This window comes from Phyllostomus discolor, chromosome 1 (assembly GCF_004126475.2).
Source record: "Phyllostomus discolor isolate MPI-MPIP mPhyDis1 chromosome 1, mPhyDis1.pri.v3, whole genome shotgun sequence".
Lineage (NCBI taxonomy): Eukaryota > Metazoa > Chordata > Mammalia > Chiroptera > Phyllostomidae > Phyllostomus > Phyllostomus discolor.
In genome coordinates, this window is record NC_040903.2 from 4,818,222 (window position 1) to 4,842,638 (window position 24,417).

The 24,417-nt window shown below is 54.7% G+C and overlaps 1 protein-coding gene across 2 annotated transcripts in view; it reads right to left on the bottom strand.

The window, feature by feature from the left end:
- Nucleotides 1-22,558, bottom strand: part of HS3ST1 (heparan sulfate-glucosamine 3-sulfotransferase 1) — a 28,671-nt gene extending 6,113 nt beyond the window's left edge. The window contains exon 1 of one of the 2 annotated variants that reach the window (XM_036018799.1): nt 22,277-22,558. The gene's annotated coding sequence lies outside the window, so the exon portion shown is untranslated. Of the gene's footprint in view, nt 1-21,543; nt 21,823-22,276 lie in introns of those variants that run through there. The other variant, XM_036018792.1, reaches the window with a different exon arrangement.
- Between the last annotated feature and the right edge of the window lie 1,859 nt (nt 22,559-24,417).

The window sequence follows — 24,417 nt, forward strand, 5'->3', positions numbered from 1 at the left end:
GGGCAGGCAGAGCCTCGCTCCCCGCTTCAGTCCTCGGCAATGCCCAGCGAGAGCAGCAGTCGGTCCCGGGCTCCTCACCGGGAGCTCCCGGTCCTGTTGGCCCTTCATGCCTGGCATCAGGTCTTTGGTGGACCAGGCTTTCTTGGAAGGGCCCCAGACGAGGATGCACAACTGATGCACCCCCTCCTTCTCTGTGTGGATGGGTGAAGAGGGCCCCAAAGTGTGATCCAGTCCTCTCTGTTCCCTCCCCTGGTCGGGAGGCTGTTTCCTTCACCCTGCAGGGATACTAAGTCCCAGGTTTCAAGGACTCAAAAGAGGAGAGTCTTTCCCATCAGCAACACGAGGCTTCCTGGGCCCCACCGTGAAGATGCTGACCTCATGCCAGATGTGGGGGACCCGCAGAGGGCATGGAGTTTGCTAGGTGGAGGTTCCGTTGTGCTTGGGATTAAATATAAACTACTTTCCAGGCCCTGGCGGCCCCTACGATGGGACCCGCCTTCCCTTCCAGCCTCAACCTGCTCTCTGAAACCCAGCTGCAGCCTCACTGGCCTTTCTGTTCCTTTGTACGCAAGAGGCTCATGCCAGCTCTGGGCCTTGGCACTTGCTGTCCCTCCCTCTTTCCAAGTTCCTGGGGTTGGCTGTTTCTTGGCACACGTGTTTCGTTTCAAATGCTGGCAGTCCCTGACGCAGGAGCCCACCTGCTCTCTCTTAATTACTTTCTTTACACCATCCATTTTATATCCCTCACGCACTCTCCGAAATCGTATCTGCTCGTTTACTGTCTGCCTCTTCGGCAGACGGCGTCCGTGCAGTGCCGGCTCCTCGTCAGGGTCCAGGCTGCCGGCCGCATCCCCCGGCAGGGCTCCAGGCCACAGCGGGTCCTGGTGAGCCTATCTGCTGAATGGGCCCACCCAGTGTGGTGGCAGGCAAGGCAAATGTCCGCACACAGTGAGAAAGACTTATAGTTCAATAAAAAAGGAAACTCGATAGTTTGTCTATGAAAAAAAACTACATAAAAAAAGGACTAGCTTTCCATCCCTAGAGAGTCAAGCAGAAACCAGATGTTGGAGGGGAGGGGCAACATTTCCGATGGCAGTTGGGCAAAGGCACCTGAGCCTGGGAAATATTTTAATTAAAAAAGGAGGGGAAGCAGTGAAGTCACCCTTTGAACATATTTTAATTTTGTCCTTCAGTCTTCTTATTCCATGATCCACATCGTGACCTAGATTTCAAATGTAATTAACTACAGTATATTCTCCGCGTCCCACCCCTGGAAGATTCATGGATAAAATGAAACACCCGGAGAATTCCACAGGAGGGACATGGAGCGCCTTGGGGACAGTGGTGTCTGTGATCCACCTGTGGACGCATTCCCAGCCCCTGGACACGAGAGGGAGGCACAGCGGTCACGGGCAAGAGTCCCTTCCCGAGCAGGGACAGTCACAACTCTCCACAGCACTTCCTTTCAGGGATCTGGTACAAGGATCAGAAGAGAAGAGGTTGCTCACTGAGTGCCCACAGGTGCCAGGCGGTCTGCCCTCGTGTATAAACTACCCCCTGTGATACTTGCAGCAATACCAGGAGGTGGCTCTCCTCATTTTATTTTTCACTTGTTAAGCAATGAAAAGATAGTATGCAGTCGTGGAAAGACAAAGGAGATTTTGTAGTGGGACAGATCCGGGCTAGAATTCTTAGAGCGAACGGACCCGCAGTGAGCTCCTCACCTGTCCGGGCCCGAGGTGCATTCCCGCAGCCTGGGCCAAACGTGCCTCCTCTGTGTGCCTCCGTGATGAACTGAGACCCCCCGAGCCGGAGAGAGAGCGCAGTGCCTCTCTTCCTATGGCAAATAGGAAAACATGCCCTTCAGGGGGAATGACCTTCTCAAGGTCACAGACCCAGGAAGTGTGCAAAGTAATATCCTGCAGGCCACCTTTAACCCCACCGCCCTTTTTCTCCTGTGACTGCGCCACCCCCTGGGGTGGCGGGAGCATCCCAGGCAGGGGGAGTGCGGCCAGCAGACAGGGCCAGAGCGGTGCTCCTGCGACGCGGGGCTGCCTCTCCCCAAGCTTCCCAGGGCGCTGAGTGATTTAATTTGCTGGGATACACTGCAAGCTGATTAGGGGCCGTGCGGACAACGGAACTGTCATGTCCCTATCCCTCTGATTCTCGGGGCCATCCACAGAGCGCAAGCTCGTTTGCTCCCTTTCAAGAGTCAGGCAGGCCTTCGCGTTCATCGTGCACAACTGCTTATGGGCACTTGGCAGCGGGGTCAGCCGTCTCTCCGGGCAGGGCCCCTTGCAAACCAAGACAGGAGAAACAGATCCAGCTCGGGCCTGTCGGTCTCAGAAAGGACAGCGGGCAGCTGAAGCCTCCCAGAAACAGTTATTTTCTGGAAACGGCCTACACAGTGTCTTCAACCAAGGGTGGTATGCGCTGTTACTTAGACTTGCATGTGGTCATCGCTGTGAGGTAGGTGATGGGTGGAAAGAGTTCGGCGTAGAAAGGACCCACGGTCAGCCCACATGATGTTCACCAGCGTTCCTGGCCCACAGTCAGTGTCTGGGGCAAGGGAGAGTGATGGCCGCATTTCCCCCCGGAAAAGGGGTAGACTCTTCGAGTGCATCTGCACAAGGCTGAGAGGTTGTTCCATATGTCCAATAGGGTAACTGGGACATGAACATATCTCCCCAGGAGGGAAGGAGAGCAGGACCTCGGCAAGCCAGGGAGGGAAGTATGGTGTGGGGACAGGAGCAGGGATTTGGGGCCAGGAGAAAAAAAAATGCAATGTCGTCTCTGAGCCTTTGAGAACTCCACGGTCCAACGAGGATGAACAAAGCAGCCTGTCCCGCAGGGGCTGACGTCAGCCCACACAGCCGTCTTCTCCAACTTAGACGGGAGATTAGGGCCGGAGGATCTGCTCTGGGAACTGCAGGGGGGAGGTGGCTGAAGCTCCCCTCCCAGGAGCTCTGGCTGCCCCATTGCAATCGTCCAGCCCAGCGCTTTCCAAACTCACACGTGCGCACCCATCCACCGATGCCCTGGAGCTCTCCTCCAAAGGGCAGATTCCGATCCAAGAGGTCTGGAAGCGGCCTGAGTGTTTGTGTTCCTGACGAGCTCCCAGGGAAGCTGGCTGCCCACCCTCGGCCCTCGGAAGGCAAGGGCCCTGTGAGTCCGGAACGCCTGTGCCCATTTGGAATTGGATTCCAACTGCCTTGGCCTTGAGCCAGCGTGGCCCAGTTTCTGTTGGTTTTGTTTCTTACTGTGGCTGGGCAGTTTGTTTTTAATTCCGGGATGAAAACAACAGCGGCGGACAAACTAGAGAAGGATTGGTCCGGCCACGGGGGTGGTATTATCCCGGGGGTGGGGGAGGAAGGGGAGACGGTGGATTTCATAAAAGATTCAGAGCCCTACAGCTGGCTCGAATCTCAGCTCCACGACTGAAAATCCTGCCGGCAGCATCGAAACGCGGAGCCTTAGATCGAACGCGCTGGCCGTACATCCCAGCTGCGAGGAAAACGGAACAGTCTAGTGGATGCTGAGGACATTACCATATTGCCTGGCCCGTGGCAAGCCTCAGATCGCGGGAGCTGTTTTTGTCCCCAAAAGAAGGAAGCTCTGTGGTTGGTGTACACTGATCGGGGTGATAATGAGTCAAACGCGTTTGTGCGCGATCCGAGCACTGCAGCGACTCGACCGCAGAGGATCATGGGGGGAAAGACAGCGATCCTTGGGTCGGGAGCCAGGCTCTCTGTTTTGAAGGCGTGCACAGTGAGGGGGACTTTCCTGAGCTCCTCGCACGAGTGATGGGCAGCCGCGTGCACGCGGCCCGTGAGCGAACAGGAGGAGGAGCTACCTCTCCACCACGTGCAGGAGCTGCGCTGTTGTGCATAGCAGGCCGCGGACCTAAATACATCCTTCGGGAGAGGCAGAGATTCACCAGCACAGGCAGCACGCGCCGATCTCCGTGACGGGAGGGCGGCCAGGCCTCTCTCATCCCTGCGTGCAGCCGGGTGGAAAGGGGACTGTACCGGCACACAGGAGCGGGAGCCAGCCACCCTGGTGCGTGCCTGTGTGTGGCTTCAGTGCCTGCTCCAGGTGAGAGCCAATGGCCACACAGGTGCCCTCTGGCTATGGGAGCCTCCTGTCTGGGTGGGCAGTGGGTGGTATCCCTCCCTGGATGGCGAGCACCCAGGAGTCCCACCCATCTCCCCAGAAACAACCAGGAAAGACACACGGGGCGTCCGGGACCAAGGGCCACAAGCCACCATCTAGTCCTGTCCTGATCCCTGCAGAAGGGAGAACCGAGGTAGGCAGAGAACAGGAACGCCAAGTTCAGGCATCAGGGGCTGAGCTGAATCAGAAACCACGGTCTCCTGGTGCCTGTCCCACTGGACCCCAAGGCACGGGAATCTGTGCTGCTTTTGTGTTGGGGTATAAAACATTAAGCAGTTTGCAGCTGAGAAGGAATATGTACAAACTGAAGTAAATTCTTCCTCTGGACTGGCGAAGGTGGGGAGGATTGGCCTCATTTCTTGAGCCAGCATGGACCGGGCGTGTCTCCCAAATGCGGGTGTTGAAGCCTTCATGCCCAGCGACATGGTGTTTGGAGGCGGGGCTTTGGGAGGGAATGGGGGTTAGAGGAAGTCACGAGGGCGAGACCCACCCACGATGGGAGAGGAAGAGAGACCAGAGATCTCTGGGCCACAGGAGTGCACGAGCAGACAGCCACCATAGGCAAGCCAGGAGAGAGCTCCCGGCAGGAGATGAGTCTGTTGGCATCTTTATCTCAGACTCCCCAGACTCCAGAGCTGTGAAAAATAAATACTCGTTGTTGTTTAAGCTGCCCAGTCCATGGTGTTTTGTTACAGCTGCCTGAGCAGACCAATATACAGCTCTCTGAAGAAATGTAATAGCAAGGTCTCTGCTGTGTAAGTCCATCCAGGGGTGGTGCTCGCCTGTCTCCTGGATTCGGGCAGGGGGCTCACTGGTCCGGGCTGCAGCCAGAGGCCCTGGGCGGGGTTTGCCCGAGAAGCCAGCTGCTGACAGCTCTGCAGACGCTGTTCGAGGTGAGGGGCCAATGCGGTCTGATCTTTTGCTTTTACAAGATTCAACCATGGATATTGATGTGAAAACTCCTGATTTTTATGCATGTAACAGAGGAGGTTTGGTTGCCACGTCAGGTGAACTTGAGAAGAAATAAAAAACTAAAGGGTCAGTCTCAGAGGCAGGTGCCTGAGGTCTACACTTTGCCCGCACGTGATTGGACAAGGCACCTCCGAGGTTTCTAAAACTGGACGGAGTTTCTGGGGATGCAGAAATCACGCAGCTGCTGTCCCAGGGAGCACCCTGAAAAGGAGAAGCCACGCATGCAAGGAAACCACAGGGAAAGCTACCACCAGGTTCCACGTGAGCCCGGATCCAGCCCCAGATGCACGCAGGTCCAGCAGAGAGGGGCAGAGCCGTGGAGGAGCAGGGAGGGCCTGCCTGGCGGGATTCCCCGGGAAAGGCTATCGATGCTCTGCAGGCAGAATCTGGGAGGAGACGTGGGGTCTGCTGGGTGGGAACTCCCACGGGGGCATGCACGCAGGTAGAGGGTGCAGCTGGGTAGGGCTGGGTGGTTGCTTCAGTCGGCACTGCACACAGTCTATGGGGGGCAGTGGGGACATGAGGCCGCACCAGGCCTCAGACGACTGGGACGACCCGAGACATGCACAGATGACCATCAGAGTGGCTGTCATAAAAAATCAACAAATAAGAGTATCGGTGAGGATGAGGAGTCAAGGGCACTCTTGTTCAGTGATGGTGGGATTGCAAACTGGTGCAGCCACTATGAAACACACTGAGCTTCCATGCAATCCAGCAATTGCACTTCTGGGCATTTACTTAGCAAAACAACAACCCAGAAACCCTCATTTAAAAGATACACACACCCCGATGTTCCCTACAGCTGTGCATACAATTGCTCAAACACAGAAGCAACTGAAGTGTTCACTGACAGCGGAATGGATCAAGATGTAGTGGTTTACGCAATGGAATATTACTTGGCCATAAAAAGGATGAAACCTTGCATTTGCGACAGCATGGATGGACCTAGAAGGCATTGTGCTGAGTGAAATTAGATGAAGACAGATACCATCTGATTTACTTGTATGTGAAATCTAAGGAAACAAAATAAATGAAAAAAGGAAACAAAACAGACACAGACCCACAGAGACATAGAACAAGCTGAAGGTTGCCAAAGGGGAGGGGGGGTTATGGGGTATGGCGAAGAACGAAAGGAAAAACGGTGGGATGGGAGAGAAAAGGCACCATGGCGATGGGATAAAGCGATGGGATAAAGCACAGCGTCCTGAGCTTGAACCCCAGCAAGGCCACAGCCAGCCTATGCACTGGGGCGAGTTAATGGAAAACCCTGGAAACCACAGTTCAGGCTTGGCCCGAGGGACTGTTTCTGCTGTTCCTGTCCGACACGTATGTCCTTGGTTTACCTGGTCACCTGAACACAGACATTTCAGCGAGCCCGTAGTATCCACGTGAACCACGGTGACAGGCAGGAGGGACGGACGGTGACTGACACGCCCCTGCCCCCCTGCCGGCGCGGGGCTGACGGGAAGCAGGCGCGGAAACGACGGGAACCCAGCACCTGGGCTGGTTTTGGTTCTGCGGTGCCCCTGTCACCTCCCCTTTCTGAATCGAACCAGCGCTGTTCACGGGACAGCCCTGGCCAATGCAACGGGGCACGCAGCTGCTTCCTCCCCACCCCTGCCACACACACACACACACACACACACACACACACGGGCATGGCTCTGACTTCTCTTTGCCCCTCACTGGGGACATTTTAAAAACAGCATTCAAGACGAAGATTCTCAAATTCTTCAGCTCCAGTTTCTGCAGAATGAATTAGTATTTCATTTCCCTCTGGTTTGAGCTTTAACTTATCAAGAATAAATTTACTTTAAGCAGGGAATGCCTGCCTGATCACCTCCCTCATCGTGCAGTGTCTCGGCGCCCTTTAACCTGTGCAGGACGACACCACCACCTGGGTATCGCACTGAACGCAACCATCGCCGTGGTCTCCTGTTAACTCCTCCTGTACTTTCAGTGGCTTCAGATTCAATACAACACTGTACGTTAAGTTAAATCATCTCCAGATCGACCATCTATTCTTTCTGAATGTTGACACAAAACGATTTACGTTTTACACATTTACAATACTACTTGTTTGCGATAACTTGAACTATTTGAAAGCAGCTGGCACCAGCGGGACACATTCAGGAGTCATCGGGACGAACTGTAACAGCTCAGAGGGGAGAGGCTGCCAGTTTGAATGCCGGCTCCATCCCTTACTCCCTCTGGCTGGCCAAGAGCAAGTCACATGACCTCTGCCTGCCTCCTTGTCTCACCTGAAAGGTGGGACTGGTAACAGTGTCAGCTTCCTGGAATTGTTGTGAGAATTGAAGGAGATACTGCTACCTGAAGGGCTCAGAAGAGAGCCTGGCACAGAGAAAACTGCCGCTAAATGTCCCCATCATCAATGTCAGATGTCCACCATCCATGGTTGTGGAGGGAGAAGGTTGTATTCCGATGACCAACACCGCCAACACAGGCCATGCCAGGCACACAGAATGCATCTCGACAAAGTCTCTGAGGCAAGGGGCCAACGCACACGAGCGAGCAGGCTGCTGAGCTGGGCATCAGGAGCTGGGGTCTGGTCCCGAGTCCTGGCCTGACCTCGGTAGGACCTGGGCCAGGACTGAGACGTGCTCTAAGCCTCCGTTACAGAGGGAGATGATCGTGCTGTAAGTTCTGAGATCGTCTGTCCTCTTATACCCATCTAAAATGCGAGGGCTTTAGAGAATTAAAAAAGAATGCTTGTGTGTCATGGCAGGGCGCTGTTACCCGAAACTCCACCCAGGTCAAAGTAAAGCCTGAAGTTTTGTCACGTGTGCTGGTGCCAGCGGACCACGTCGTGGGCTAACATTGGCGACATGCATTGTGTTTCTACACAGCTGAGGCAAAACAACACAGCTTCCAGGAGGAAAGACAGCTCCCTTGGGTCCGGTCGCCCAAACTGCCATTGCTGTTCTGCTTTCAGAGCATGTCTCCTGTTCACTGAGTGAATATTAGTTGAACCTCGGCCATGATGAAGGGGTGGATTGGCTAGACAAGGGGCCAGCCTACAAAGGATGTCGAGACATCCCCAGAACAAAAGAGGAAGAAAAATAGCATTGTATCCAAAGCTTCTCAGCAACAAAAATCAAGCTCAGTGCTTTTACCTGAAGCCCAGCCTGAAATACACAAATAGGAAAATCGAGAAATACATGACCTGTTGTGGGAAGACCAAGCAAGCGAGTTCAGACCTCCTGGGGTTGAAATCCTGGCCTACGTGTTTGCCCACAGAAAAGCGTCTTTCCTCCCCGAGCCTCAGTTTCCCCATCGGAAGAGAGGGAGTGCTTCCCCATATGCCGGGGGGCTCCAAGAATTAACGAAGCATTGCAGAGAGAAAAAGCCAGCCCCCTTAACACGACACAGGGAGAGAGCCTCAGGGCATAGGAACCAACGATATTAGCTCAATCACCGTAGCCTGATGCAATTATCTTGAAGAGAAAAATAAAAGGGCCATAATAGCAATGATTTAGATTTTATAACAACTAGTCTGTCTGCTTAAATAATTACAAGAAAGGAACTGCTACATTCCAAAAACTGACAAGTAAGAAAAAAGCATTCTCCGGGAAAAGCAGAAAATTATGAGCGCTGAGAGCGATGCAGAGAGAGCTAGATGACAAAAAAAAAAAAAAAAAAAGCGCAGAACGAGGCATAAAGCGGCTCTGAATCCACTGTTTTCAGAGGACAACGACTCTGAGCTCATTAGCCTTTGTGCCCTCTTTAGCAAAGGCCCATAAAGAACCATTCAAGTAGGAAAAGGCAGCAGGTGAGGGCAGCTCTGAACACAAGGGACTGTTTAGCGCAGCGGGGCCTGGTGGCCGGTGGCACCAGGGTCCCAACCAATGGCTGGATGCCAGCCGGAGCCCGTCCGCCGCTCTGTGCCATGGAGAGGGGACGGCGGCTGGGGGTAGGAGCAGGCAGAGGCATGCGTCTCCTTCGGGACAATTGCCTGCAGACGCGTCCCTGGCACAGGGGCCTGCGAGGCTGGGGAAGATGCGCGCAGAGCCCCCATGAGCGGGTTCGGAGAGGACAGAACGCCGGCTGACGCTGACTTTGCTCAGGGGACCTTTTCTCGGGTGCTTCTGGCCCCGTCGTGGGGCAACGAAGGATGGCGGCCCATCGGAGCTCAGGGAACCTGGGCCGAGCCATCCTCCTGCCCTCGAAGACTGACGTTTCCCTACTTCCAACACTGGCACTCTCACTTCCCAGCTCCCAGCACCTGGGGCCCTGCACCCTCACACCGCAAAAATCCACATTTCATGTAGCAACCCTGCGGACCACGCTGGACCACGCCTGAGGGGCGGGGGCGAAGCTCCAGCAAGCCTGGTGTGTCCTGCTCCGGGAGTGGGGTGGGGGATGGGGAGCCGTTGCCTGGGTGGTCAGGCGCGATCCGGGACAACTGAACACAGCGCCTCACTGTGGCCATCCTCTGCTCCGCCGAGACCTGCACATCCCGTGCCTCCGCCCTTTGCCGGCCGGTCTTCGAGGGCTGGTGGAGGGACCCAGCTTACTCAAGTCTCTCAGAAACCCAGACAGGCAGAACACCTGCTGACTTGAAGCAAGCAGGTCACCGTGCCACAGGGGACGACAACCCGTGCAAAGCAGGAGAGCCTCTTACAGTGCCAGGCTAGACGGGACACCCTCGAACCTGCACAGCCCACAGCAAGTCCCAGGGCTGCTCTGGCCTCCAAACAGAAGGGCCTGTACAAGCCGGTCACACGCCCAGACCAGAGATCCTCTCCCCGGGGCCATAAACACAGAGTCATTCATTACGGGATGGGGGGGAGGCGGGTCAGGGGAGCATCCAGGACAGACCTGAAAGAACAATCCAGTCTGAACCCGAGGACAAAGGGGACCGGGGCAGGGATTTGAGGCAGAGGGGACCGCAGGTGGCCACAGTGGAAATGCTCATGTTCCTCCTGACGTAGCTGGGGAACAACAGGTGTCAGTCCTGAGGCCAGACTGTGAGGTGGACGTGCAGAACAAAACGGGGAGGGAGGCCGCTTGAAAGGTGAGAACATGGCTGCCAGGCTGCGGACTTGAACTCCGCCCTCGCATTCACTGTGGAAAACAAAGCAGGCAAAGAAGGGCCTGCCGTGAACACCCCCCCCGCCCCCGGGTGCACTCAGCACTCCGGGGGAGTCACCGTGTTCAGTCCTGACACCTTGGAGGAAAAGACGGTGCTGGGGTCCTCGGTGCTTGATTTTCATTCAACAATTATTTCGTGGGCGCCAGGTACTCATTCAGGTTTGATCGTTTCAAATGTCCCCATCCTCCTACCTTTTAACCCACTAAAGCAGACGAAACATAAAATAAGTGTCTAAAAGTACATCCCTAAAAACCACGAAGAAAACTCAAGGTTTGGAGGAGTTGTAACCTTTCCCACGGGGATGTGGCGAGGAAGTGGCGTGTCAGGGCTCAGCTCTCCTCTTGTGGAGAGAGTCCTGACTCGGTAAATAATGCGGCTGCATGGGACCTGCTGCAGCAGGGGACAGAGCAGCGACCTGATTAGTTTTGCAAAGTTTGCTCAGGTCAGGGGGAGAGATTAACGTAAATACAGGGGTCGGCATAAGTAGGTGACACAAAACAAGACTTATTCCTTTATTATTATTGATTAATTATTGTATTATTTTCCAAATGAACAACTGTAAGCCTATTTTTTTTTGCCCACACCTGTATTGCAGATTGAAAGTGATTGTAAAAGTTATGAAGCTAGGGAGGAGAAAAATGCGAAACCAGAAGAAAACGAGGTTCGTGTTTCAGCTGAGGATGGCGATTGAACAGAGCTCAGGACGCTGAGCAGGACTAGCCGCCAAATGCAATACGTGAGCATGAGCGTAAATAGTTGCTCAGAAGCAAGAGGGATCAATTAGGGTTCCCGTGTCCCCCTAACCACCTTCTTGCACTGTTTCAAAGGTCTGCGTGCCTCAGCTTCCTCTTCTGTCATTCTGTGTGCATGTGACCAAGGGTTTGGGTAACAGGGCCTACTGGGAAATCTTCTGCAGGCAGAGGCCCCACCCTCGCTCTGTTCCCACGTTAGAGCAGAGGTGGAGAGGGCTGCCTGGGGACACTATGGTCCTCTCTTGGGTTGGACAGCGCCCACCAAGTGGACTGGCAGGACTGGACCATACTCCACAGCTAGATCCTAAGTGACATTCTTGATCTCCTTTTCAAACAAATTCAGGCTTATCAGAGAGAAAAGCTCATGAGGACCACTAAGTGCTGCATATGACAGACACTTGGGACCAGGCCCTCGAAGGGAGCTGGATGCGCATGATAAACTGTGATTCTTCCAGCCAGACTCCGTGAGCCATGTAACTTCCTTCAGCAGGCCAGGCATCCAAGCTTCGGGAAAACAAGATCCCTTCCTCAAGGTCAAATACCTCTAAGGGTGCACACCCTGGGGGCGCAGAAGGCATTCTCCGGCGCTGAGTCACCAGGGGCTCCTCACGGCCCCCGCCCCAAAGAGGCTCCGCGCCCCAGGAACAGCTGTGTCCTGTGACATGCGTGGGGATGGCCAGGAGGGAGGGCAGCGTGTCACAGGGCGGAGCCGGGAAAGAAGACGGGAGCCTGGCACTCTCTCCAGTAAGGACTGACGACTAATCAACAGACATTGAAAACCAGACCGAGAGGAGCAGCCCTCTGGAAGTCCGAGGAGGACAACCCGGGGCACGGTGGCCAGTCCCTCCACAAGATGGCACTCAGTTCCCTTGTCTTCAGCTTTTGTCTGTGGTTTTACGCCATCAGAGAACACTTTTAGATCACAGGCCATATTCTTTGCCATTCCACCATTCCTGTCTTTGTGACCTTCCCTCAAGGTTGCAGGCATTAAGTCGGAGTCCTGAGAAGCCTCGGGAGAACGAGAGGGTGTGGACTTACTTGAATGACGGCGTTTCTGTATCTGGGGATTTAACGAGGGACTCCAGAAAACTGCCCTGCCACGGGATGTCGCTGGATTCCCACGTTCTTCAGATTCTTCCGTCCGCGTGTAATAGTTTTCCTGCCCTGTCTTCTCCTCTGTGGTGTCCTCCTCCCGCCCTCTCTCCCTCCCTCCTTTTCTCTCTTCGTATCTTGCGTCTTCCCCAAACAGCTCTTCCAGGCCTTTTCTACATTGCGGCTTCTAATCTCTTGGCCCAGAAAATGAAATCATGAGGTTTGCTTGAATTATATTAATTAAGACTTAAAAATGGGGGGGGGCAAAAAACTCAGACACTCCCCCATGAATACGGTGCATAGGATTCCGCCACAGGTCTCTACAACATGACACTGAATTTGCAGCTAGAGGCCTGCATTGCTTTAGCCACCTTATTAATAGCATCCTTTTTAAAAATGCTGACTGTGGTCCAGGTGCTGTGTAAATGCTTGACATAACTTACTTGGTTCAAGGTGCACTGAGAGACCTTCTGCTATAATTTTAATTGCGTCCACTTTGCAGAGGTGGAAACTGAGGCTTGGAGATGAGGAGTAACTCCCCTTGGCTGAAAGTGGCAGGGAGGACCCTAACCAGGTCTCTCTGGCTGGCGAAGCCGGCGCGCTAACCATCAGGCAGCTCCGCCCTCTTTCTGGTCCGCAGTCCATCTGAACGAGCGGCCAGGATTAAGTGAGGAGTGGGTAGTAATGTTCTATGCAACAGAAGCTGGTTATTTCGGCATGAGGCGGCTCTCACTATTGAAGAAAACACAAAGTCCTTCTTTGGAAATGCTCGCATGCAACCAAAGCGTTGTTAATTCAGTTCCTCACCAGGTTATTACCTGAAGTGAAAACATGCCATTTTCACAGCTGTCCCCCGAGCGACACACGCCTGCACTCTCGGGGGACAGCTTGGTCTCAGGGTGCACCCTGAGGTCGTCTCCTCGGGAGGAGCTGGTCTGAAAGGCCTTCTCACGGTTTTATTAGCTTTGGGTCCGTCGGAGGAGGGGGCAATTGCAGGTGTGAGTTTTCAAAGCACAAAGTACCCCTTCAGCGAGCTCAGTGGGGCCCCTGTGTGAGCTCCTTCCTTCCAAGTCCAGCCCTACAGCCATGTTTGTGTTGAGTGCGGGTGGGGGGCGGGGGAGGGGGGCTGCTGTAGTGGGCTGAACGCTGACCTGGTGGCCTCACGGGTCTGAAATACCTTCTTTCCAAAGGGTGTTGGGTGTACTCTGGGCGTGCCTTCGTGACACGGGAGAAAATATGGCTCACTTATTCAAGGCACTGAAGAGTTTGATGGGGTCCACAATCCTTTGCTGCTTTCAGCCAAAACTAAGGTTGCCTTGGTTTACTCTGTTAGTCAGCCCACCAGAGCAAGCAATGCTTCCTTTGCTCCTCAGACCAGACCCTGGCTAAGTCATTTCACCTTCAAGGTCACTGAACTCTCTCCTCTCTAGCTTCTTAGGGTTCTAGAACTTTCACTAATTGCTCACAACTGTTACCACACGAATAGGGATGGACACTTAGTAAAATACAGGACTTCCACTTAGATTTCAATTTCAGAAAATAAACTAAGTAATTTCTTAATACTTAGTGTCTGGCATATACCTATTCTGAAACATTCTGTGTTGTTTATCTGAAATTGAGATTTAACTAGGTGTCTTGCATAGTTATTTGGTAAATCTGGCAGCTCCACACAAGAAGACTGTAAGTTTTTCTGAGCATTGTGCTAAACGTGTTACACGGGAAGCCTCCTTTAATCCTCATTAGAATGTAGAAAAAAAAGTGAGGTACAGAAAGCCTGTCTATTCCTCGGGATGACACAGTCAGTAAGCAGGAGATGAGAGATTCAGACAGATGTGACTTCAAAAGCCGTGCTTTGCCCCACAAGAATAACTCCAAAATCAAATCTGGAAATCTGTAATTGACACCTTCTCCCTCCTTCCTACCCAGGACGCTGGAGAAAAAAAAAAACCTGGTTTAAGACATAATTTAAGTACAGAGCAAGCAAGTTTTGCAGAGGAGGTGCCCAGCCGCTTTCTCTCGCTGCCGCTGAAGTGTTTACTTTCCTGAGCACAGCTCCGCCAGCTCGCCTTTCATTCCCTTTCATTCCGGCCGCATCTGCAATCCACCTTCTCCCGCTGTATTTGAACTGCTGACACAGGGCTCCGAGGTGCTCTCCTACACCAAAGAGTGAGGGCATTTGCATAAAACCACCTACCGCACCCTATGCCGCCACCGGATCTGCAGGAATTCTAGGGGAAGTTCAGCGAGACTCCAAATGGAGCCCGGGAAGTGCTGAAATGGAAGTTCTTGATGAATACAAGGAGACCGAGGTCGATGTTTTAAATCTAAATAGGTTTCTTCGCTCACAGAAAATGTGGGCCACTGGGTCCTGCAGGGATTTCAGGAGTCTCCGCCTTGCGCCTTTCACGCCCTGCGGGTGGAGAGCCTCCGCCCTGAATCCGGGCTCTGCAGCCTGCGTCGTGAGGGTCTGAGGAAAGCTGCTTCCCTTCCAGACCTCAGTTTCCTTGAGCATAAAATGAAGATGCTCCCTGGCTGGCGTAGCTCAGTGGATTGAGCGCGGGCTGGGAACCAAAGCGTCCCAGGTTCGATTCCCAGCCAGCGCACATGCCTGGGTTGCAGGCCATAACCCCCAGCAACCCCACATTGATGTTTCTCTCTCTCTCTCTTTCTCCCTCCCTTCCCTCTCTAAAAATAAATAAATAAAATCTTTTAAAAAATGAAGATGCTAAGAGCTTCCACCCCCCGTGAAAGACTGTGCACAGAGGGAAGAGGAGACAGCCGGTGTTACCACACGATATAGACGTATGGACTGACCATTGTCATTCTCTTTATTCTTTTTTCATTGTTCTTCTATTGGTTTCACTGTTTTTGCATGGACAGAATGTACGCTGTGAAGGCTTGTGTCCATGTGGCAGTTACTCACCGGGGCGGACCCCATGGGGGACCCCTGAAATGGACAATGAGTTCCTAACGAGGGCTTGGGGGCTGCCAGCAGTTCGGACTCCGCTCGATCTTCCTCCTTTGGCTTTTTTTCTCCATGCTTCTCTCTTTCCTTCCATATTTCTTCCCCTCAGGAGGCCTTTCCAAATTTCCCTGAGGCCGAAATGTTTCCTCCTGTTTATTTCCTGAGCAACTAACTCCTGGAGCAGACACAGTGCTCCAGAACCTGGTGGGAGAAACGAGCACCCGTGTCCAGACCCTGCGCCCGAGGGCACCTCTTGTGCAAGGAGCCCGTGAGGAAGAGGGTAAGCAGTGTTGTAACCAAAGCACGCCCTGGGAGAAACGGCGGCAATGAAAGCAATGGATGGGTGGTTGGAGGGGGTGGGTTCTCACGGAAAGGTCTGCCCAATTGTTACACATTTACCCCTCCCACATGAAACCTTGTCCATTTACCTGACAGGCCCACTGCCCCTCAGGATGGAGAACTGTGTCTCCCCTTCTCTACATCACATCTTCCCCGGCAACAGCACCCCAGGACAGAGCCTGGGGCCCACTGGAGACAGTGTGTATTAGGGGTTTAAGGGCACAAGTGCATTCCACACACAGGACACGTTTTTAAAATACCTCATTTTTGTTTGCGATACAAATTTTTGTAATAATACAAAATGTCTCTGCCAGGTAAAGAAATTAAAGTTTCAAAATATCTTCACTAATGGTAAGGCCGGGGTTCAAGCCTGCTGAGGAGCACGGACCTAAACTTGGCACAACTCAGACGCTTGAGGTCGAAGATGCTGAATGTCTGAGTTCCGAGCGTCAACTTCCACCCTCCTTCCCACACTCCTCGCTCACCTGAGTTACCTACGTGTTGGTGATCACGTATCAGCATCTTTCGTGCTGGTCCATGATTTCCTTGAGGCCTGCCCCTTGCTGGTTTTGTGCGTGAATGGATTCTAGCACTTAATCCAGTGCCTGGTGCCTGGCGAGCTCTCAATACCTGTGCTCAGGGGTCCACCCATGATAATGACTCCCAGAATATGCTCGAGCATCCAAACTCCCACACTGGAAAACCTTTCATGTTGGATCATGAAGCTTGACCTCGGTTGTACCGAGTCAGAGGCTAAACTCTGAGGCCCCTGGTTTCACCCCGGCCCCCTGCCATCCCATGGCCCTCCGCCGACCGGCTACCCCGGGCACGTCACTGTCTACCACAGGACAGGTGTCACTGGCCAGTCTCCCTTGGACCTGTCTCCTCCGCTGGCAGAGAAGCGCGGGGCAAGGATTCCCGCCTGTCTCACTCCGCGTAGCCTCACCAGTAGCAGACCAGCAGGCGGTGCACGGCTGCCATTCAATAAACACGTGTTAAAAGAACAAGTTTGATCGCGGTAACCCCTCACTGGGGTGAAGAGAAGGGGCGTCGCAGACCGACGCGCTGAGAACGCGAAGGCTAACTCACGGGAACACTGTCCGCGCTCCGCTCCGCGCACACCCGTCCTTGCCTTGGTATTCCGGGTAACCGACCTCACTAAGTTTCACATCGCAACCGGTTTCTTCTCTAACTCCCCCCCCCCCCCAAAGCCATAGGTTCGGGGCCTGTGGGACAAATATGAGGCCTACGTACGGAGGTGTTTCGTATGGCCCACGTGGTATTGTTTAAAAATAGTGAATTAGCTGCTGGTACTGAAAAGTCAACAGATTCTACAGAAAATTGTGAACTAACAGCCTTTCTTCAAAGCAGACAAATGAACAGCTCTGGCAACACCAGGCCTGAGGTCTCACGGGTAACCCCCGTGCTGGGTCCGAGCCTCGGCACCCCTTTTTTACCCCGGCCAGGGCCCCAGGCCGGCTTCCAAGGCTGTTAATTGCCTGGCCGCTGAAATGCACTGGAGTGTGCGACCCCTACTGGAAAGCTACCAAAAAACACGCAGCCTGGAGGGAAAAGAAAAGGTGCCTCCTGGGATCTATTTCTGTTGTGTTCAGGCTATTCCTTGGAAGAGGAATGTATTCATTTTTCTAGAACTCTCTTGGTTCCCCGTAACTACTGACAAATTGTGGCCCACTAAGTATTATTCTGACGGCCTGAAAAAGCTAGGGGCGCATTCCCCAGGGGCGGAGGGAGGAGCTGAGAATGCCTCACTTCTGAGCCAGGCCCAGAGAGCCGTCAGCTGATTGTAGATCGGGCCAACTCACAGAGAAAGGGAATGGACTTGGAGGCCGTGGGTTACCCCCAGGAGTGGATGAGAGGCGGCAAGCCTGGGCTTGCACACTGAGAAAGATCCAGGGAACCCAGACACCAAGGACCATGCCGGGATCACACATGAGAACTGTACCCCTGGGGCATCCTGGGACATCCACGCTGCTGGACATGCCACCTGATTCATGACTCACAGTAATCGGCAAGGTGCCCTTGTGTCCTTCAGCTGGCCCCTCAAGATCCCAGGTCCCTGGTGAGACCACCAACAGAGCCCCAGCTCAGGGCCTGGAGGGATGGGCCAGGAGACAGAGCCCCACCTCCCACCAGAAAGTCTCTCTGTGAGAGGAGGGCTGTGCCACCTGAATAAGAGGGCTGTTTGGATGCTGGGCACCTCCCCAAACTCGGAAGTGCTCCGTGGGTCAGGAGGGCTCTAAGTGACGGAGGGAGGGAGAGGGCCATCCTGCACCAGGCAGGGAAGGGCATGGAACGAGAACAGACAGACCTGAGCTCCAATCTGGGATGCTTTCTACCTCCAGACATTAACGAACTTCTCTGATCTGCGGATTCCGATTCTGCAAAGCAGAAAGGATGCCATCCGCCTGCACCCAGCACTGGGTTTCTGCGAGGGTTTGGTTCCAGCATCTGCTCATTATTTGAGAAATGCTTGTCAATCCTCCATTAAGTGCCAGGCACTGAACTATGTCCTGGGGACGAGTTTTGAGCAATGCTGAAAAGGCGATTGAGGGCCAGTCCTTTATGCTGATGAAAGGGACACCCAGGTCATCTCCTGAAACTGGTCATGTGTCACTGTTCCCCAGTGGAGACACTCATCTGCAACTTCCTGTCTTTTTCGATTAATCAATAGCAAGCCTCTTCTTCTGAAACTATATTTTCTTAAGATGTGCAAAATGCATTAAGCTAAAAAAGACCTCTAAAGCATTTTACTCTGACCCTAAACTCAGAAACTAATGGTTCTGAGAAGTAGGGAGGCCTGGTGCGGGTGGGTTTCAGGCAGAGTGCTCACCAGGAGCTGCTGGAGCCTTGTGTGACAGCCTCCCCTTCATTTCACGTTCAATCACTCGATGTACTTCATACAGACACACAGAAACTACAGTTAACATTAAAACAGACGAAATGACATTTGCAGGGATAGCAAATTGGGTAACCCTGGACCTTTTGATATCAGAGTTTTGGAATTTCCAAAATGCCCTTCACATGCATCTTTTTTTTCACTTTCTAATAACAATCTTCCAGTCTCTGTCTTGCAGAGAGAGGATCTGGGGTTCAGAGAGAGAAACCTCATTAGCTTAGGGTGCCGGGGAAAGAAGCTGCCTCCAGATTCAGCTATCACCTCCCCACCCCCCCCACCCCCCCACCCCCGACTGGGAAAGGGCAGCCAAGCTACAGGGCCCTGGGCCATCAGTGAGATCTGAAGGAAGAGAGGCACTTACCGCAAAGTGGTGGGGAACTACCCAGGTCTTTTGCAACACCAGCCGGAAAGGTATGGCTTTCCACGATACCTGGGAAGTGACTGCCTTTCCCACCAGCAGCCAGGAAGTTGTAACTCCTCACCCCTCCACAACAGTCTCTCCTGCAAGCACCCTGGCGGAGAGGCGTGGCCTGGAGCCTGGAGCTGGAGCCAGGACCCTGGGTACAGGCTCAGTCTCATCAAGACATCAAGACTGCTCCTCCCTGCAAACCCCAGCCTCGGCAGAGGGAACACGGCTCAGTAGTACTCACAGTGGGCATGCCCCACTCAGGGTGGATGCTGTGGTCCGGGAAAGGCAGTGGGCACGGGTCAGGCAATTTTATACCAACCAGCTCATCTTCCAAGACCCTTTCTAGTCACCATCACGTTTTAATTACAAACAAACAAACAAACGAAAACCTTCCGCATTGCTTTTCCTTTCAAAGACCTCAGTACTTTTCCAGTAAGAGAATGTCTTCTTTTGACAACCAGAATGCAAAGCCCAGCTGCCCTGCGGAATCCGGAGAAAGGGTTCCTGGGCATCTGTGCGGTGCAAGACATTTAGACCCTTGGACTTGAGGCGTCCTACCAGGCACACTTGCACCAGAGCCAAAGAGCCCTGGGTTTCTTCTGATGCCATCGTTCAAGTTCAAGGCACCACTTTATCTCACCAGTGTTCCAAGTAAAAAAAAAAAAAAAAATCTCCCATTTTAAAGCTACAGTGCCACGTACACCAGGCAGCCCTGGCCTGGGTCCATAGCCCAGAAAAACGCGCAAGAAGCCTCAGGAAGGTGTCCTCATTGGACGCTACTGTCCTAATTAACCGCGGACTTGGGAGTGCTTAGTCACGAAGTTGTCAGCCTTGTCAAACTCTGCCGAAAGAGTTAGGGGACCTACTGACTCCTGGAAAGGGTTCTTTCTTGATCCTTCTCCGCCTAGCGCTGGGGAGAACCTTATGTAACACAACGGGTCCCTTTCAATACGTAATTCCTGCAACCCTCTGGGAGGGAAACGTCTAAGCAATTGGAAATGCAAAGCCTAAGGCGGAGATTTGCAGCTGAAGTGTCCACCGCCCAGAATTTCACTAGGTCAGGCTTATTGTCATTGCGCCCGGTGGTCACGGAGAGAGCGGAAAGCAAAATAAGAATTCCCAGCGCCCAAGGATGGCCTTTCGAAACGCAGGAAGGCAGGAGTTGGGTTCTCTCTCCCTCCTTTTTATATATATTTTTAAAAAAGATGTAACTCCTGAAATTAACCCTTGAGTGGAAGTTGCTAACTGCGTTTCAATAAATTATGGTGAGATTTCGCGGCCAAGTGAAAACGCCCAAGTCAGACCCAAAGGATCCTGCGTGCGCACTGGCGGCAGCTACAGACGCCGGCCGAGCACCGAAGCCTTGGCGCCGGCGGGGGGTCAGGTCCAGGGAGCGACTCCGCGGGAGAGCGGCGGGCGGCGCAGCGGAGGAGCCGGTGGTACCCGGGTTCCCCGAGTTCTGGCTGCCAGAGGAGGAGCGGGCGCACTCTGCTCCTCTCCGATGCCTTGGCTGCTCCCTGCTAGCAAGGGACCGCTTCTGGGAGCTCAGCGCGAGGACAGTGGATTTGGATTCGCCTCCCCAGAATCGCCCCCCCCCCCCCCCGCCCCCCGGCTCCCAGCATCTTCGTACAAGGACCGGATAAAAATAGCCGGCGGATAATGCTGGGGGAGGAGCAAGACTCGTGCAAGGCGAAGCAAGGATGCGACTGGTCCTGCAAAGTAGGGGGCCGAGGGGGAAGGGTGCCCACTCCGCTTGCCCTCCGGAGAGAGGGGTCTCTGTGTGCGCGAGGAAGCGTGGACCCTGGCCCGGCGAGTCCAAAAGGTGTAGGACATAAAGCACCGGCAACAACCGCGGCGCGGAGCACACCCCGCGCCCTGCACCCCGGCTTCTGATCCCCCGGCTTCCCCATCCGGTCGCAGACTCTCCAAACCCGCGCTCAGGCTCCCCAGGCAGGGGGGGCCAGGGGGGGAGCAGTGCGCGCTGTGTCGCCCGGCGCGGAAAGCGCACCTGGAGATGCCAGGTTCCTGGAGGGTGCCCTTCGCTCGGAACTGGGGCTACGCGCTCCCACCGCGGGTTGGCGCCCCACTTCCCCTCGCCCTCACCCGCTGCTGACACCCGCGGTGCTCGAAATAGAAACAGTGGCAGGGAAAAAAAGTGGGGTGGGGGGATAAAAAGTAACAGGAAAAATCAGGACCGTGTACAATTGCCGTTGGGGAAAGAGGTTACTCACTGTGAGGCCGGGAGCCGCAGTCTCTCTGGTCCCGAGCATCCCCGCCCCTGGGGAAATGCCCCATCTCTTCCCCGCTCCCCCTCAATGCAGAAGCAAACTAGACCAAGGCGTCTCTACCCCGGATGCTCCCTGGACCGGCTGACTTTTTGCTAACTGCGTCCCCGCCCCAGTTCCCAGCCCAAGTGGTACCCGGGATGCGCTGCGCTCTGCGCTCCAGTTTTCCCCACGATACCAGGGAGCCGTGGTGGACGAGATGGAACCTCCGACTCTGCGAGGGGTTCACTTCCAATCCACTAAGAGTGAGAGACCCAGATACCTCCCCTGCCCGCAAAATATAAACAGTCCCTTGGGGCTTGCGGAGCCGGGGCGTGGGGGGCCAAGGCAGGAGCTGAGGAGCACAGGACACCCCCGAGTCTCCCCTTCCTCGTTCCCCTGCATCCACTACATTTGCTCCGGCCCCGACTCACCTTGGCCTCTGCTCTTGCCCTAAGTCCAGGACGCCAGATCGGGCCACCTCGATCGCCCCACGTCCTGCCACTCCCCAGCCCGGTGGCCCCAGCCCCGCGCGCGCCTCACTCACCTGAGCGGCGCCGCGGTCCAGCCGGTCCGGCGCCCGAAGTCGGCTCTCGGGCTGGGCCATGGGCAGCGCCGTCGAGCACGGGCCGCAGGCGGAGGGAGCCCCGGGACGCCGCCAGGCAGGCGGCGGTGAAGGTGAGCGGGCGCCCAGAGACCCGTCCGCGGCGGCGGCGGCTCGCGGCTGCCCGCACGCTGGAGACTTTGCCAGCGGGAGCCTCGGAGCCGAGTCCCGCCGAGGGGAGGAGCGGGAGGAGGAGCAGAGGCAGGAGGAGGGGACGCGGGAGGCCGGGCCCGGAGGGAGACCGCGCCGGGCAGAGGAAGACCGCGAGCGCCCACTGCTGCCCGGCCTGCTCCGGCGCTGCCCCGAGCCGAGCCCGCCGGGTGCTCCGCTCGCCGCTCGGCGCCCACGGCGGCGGGGCCCTGCCGGGCTCCGGGCTGCGGCTGACAGGTGTGGGCGGAGTCGCCCCGCCCACCTGGAGCGGCGGCTCCCGGGGTTTCAGTTCGCCGGGTGACGGAACGGGCGCGGCCAGGGGGGCGGGGCCAGCTGTGGGTGGGGTGACGGAGCCTTTGCTGCAAACCTGGGGCGTCCGGTCTGCTCCCTCCCCCCTGCTAGGAAAGGGCAGGTGCGAACCCCGAGGCCACCTCTTCCTCCACTTGCAGCCCCGCAAGGTGCCCGGCACCTGCGCCCCTCCCTTCTGCGTCCCCACCGCGCGTTCCCTTCCCGGCAGGTGACCTACCTTAGGCTCCGAATCTCTCCGCGCGGCTCGGGAAGCAGGGGGAGCCATCCTCTCGAGCTCACACCGCGGCGGGGCTGGGACGCCGGCGGCGGCAGGGCAGCGGGACCCGGCATCCGCGTGAGGAGCCCGCTCCCGAGCGCTCTTGGTCGCCATGGAACACGCCCTCTCCCTTCGGCGTGGAGCCGGGCAGCAAAGGACGAGGACACGCACCGGGAGAGCGCAGGAAATTCAGCTCGGCTCTGCCGGTGCACCGGGCTGCAGACGTCATCTCTGAAACTAAGCAGGGTCCCCCCCCACCCCTCAGCCCGCCCCCTCCCCCAGTTCCGGGAGGTGGGGGATTTGGTGGTGAGAACTCGGCCGGCTTTCAGCAGTTCAACTTCAAATTCAGATGTCCAGGGGCGTGGGGTTGGACTCCCCTTGGGGGACGCGGGTCTGCCCGCTCCCCTGCTGACCCAGAACAAAGCAAGTCACTGCAAAGGCAGGTCAGCAAATGTGTTTTTTAAAAAATGCCAAAGGAACGTCAAAGGACAGTCTTTTTTTTATTATTAAAGATGAGATTTCAGTAGATCTTCCATACTTTAAATACTGGAACATAAATACGTGGAAGAATTCGAACATGTCCCTTGAGTTTTGAAAACCTTTCATGAACTTTGTTTAGTTTTAAGGACACTCTCCCACCTAAGGGACGGTATACCCAGAGGACAGTGACCTCTTCCCTAGAGTCATGCACCTGGCTGTCCTTCAGGAAGCAGCGCAAAGGCCAGCATTTTCCGGCTATCTGATAAAGCCAAAGGCAGACACATCAGTGAGGCCGACAACAACAACCCTTATTTTGGAAAGTAAGCTTTTAGGGGTTTTAATGACTCTGGCGACGTCTTCCAGCCAGACTACTGTTGACATGCCTGTTTTTAAGATAGATATATGAATTTTATGTATGTGTGTATACATGAAGGTTTAAAAGTCAACCTCAAGCCCCACGTTGAAAAGTCGTGGTGTTTATGTTGACACTAGCTTTAAGAGGAGGGCATTCCCCCATTCTACGAAGTCACATCAAATCACGTAGGAGGTTGTTCCAGGTGGAATGTTTGTCTAAGGTCAACCCTTGTGCACGACTGGTGTCCCCAGGCTCCCACCAGCAGCTCAGCCCAATGCAGGTCACATACGAGTCCTTGTAAACAGGGAGAGGCCCTGACGCTCTGAGTCGCTGGGATGCCTTTGCCACGAGAGTGGACAGTGCTTTGGTGCCCAGCGCGTGAGCCTCACAACTCATCTGCCGGATGCGGAGGGAGGCTGGCAGTGGGGTTGGCACCCACGGAGCCAGACACAGGTTCCCCGACCTGCTTAGTGCCCCACGACAAGTCCCGAAAAGGAGCTGGAACCCAGCTGCCGCAGCCCCTGCTGGGCCTCTGTCAGAAGCTTCACACTCAACCTGGGACTCCCAGCGGGTCTGGCGAGGGACGAGAATTTGCAGACTGGGATTTTAGCTCTCTTTCATTTCTCACGCTCTTTAATTTCAGCCAGCGTTCACTGATCAGCGATCGGTGTTCTTGTACTTAGATAGATAAGACAGTATTAATTGGCTCTTGGGTTCTTATTTAGTTTTCTGTCATTTCTCCTCAACCCCCTTCCTTGACCTCTTGGAGACAGGAGTTACAGGTTTCCTTACAGGCATTTTCATATCACTGAAACTCAGCTGTATTGGAGCCTGGACATTTTATTGAAAGGATCTGCTTAGAGATCTGTCTGCCCCACTAGGTTAGAAGGGCTTTGAACTTGGGCACCGTGATTTAGTTATCTCTGCCAAATCTTGCATGGTGTCTGAAACATAATATACTCTCCCCCCAAAAAAGTTTTCTAAACTGAACTTCCCCCAAAGAGTCACGGTTCAGGTTGGACATGTTTCCATTTCAGAAAGGGGTTTCGTAGGAGACAGGGCGGTGGTCAACTGGAAGTGTGGCCGTCACTCTTCTGAGTGTGGCCCCAGACCCTCTCACTCAGTGTCATCAACTGGAACTTGAGAGGGCTTTAGTCGGTGACCTCTAAACTGCCTATATTCGAACATGCCAAGCCTTTATTGGGCACCTAGTCTGTGTTCAGCACTATGCCAGCCCCCCTGGAAAGTTGGGGCATCACCACTCCCC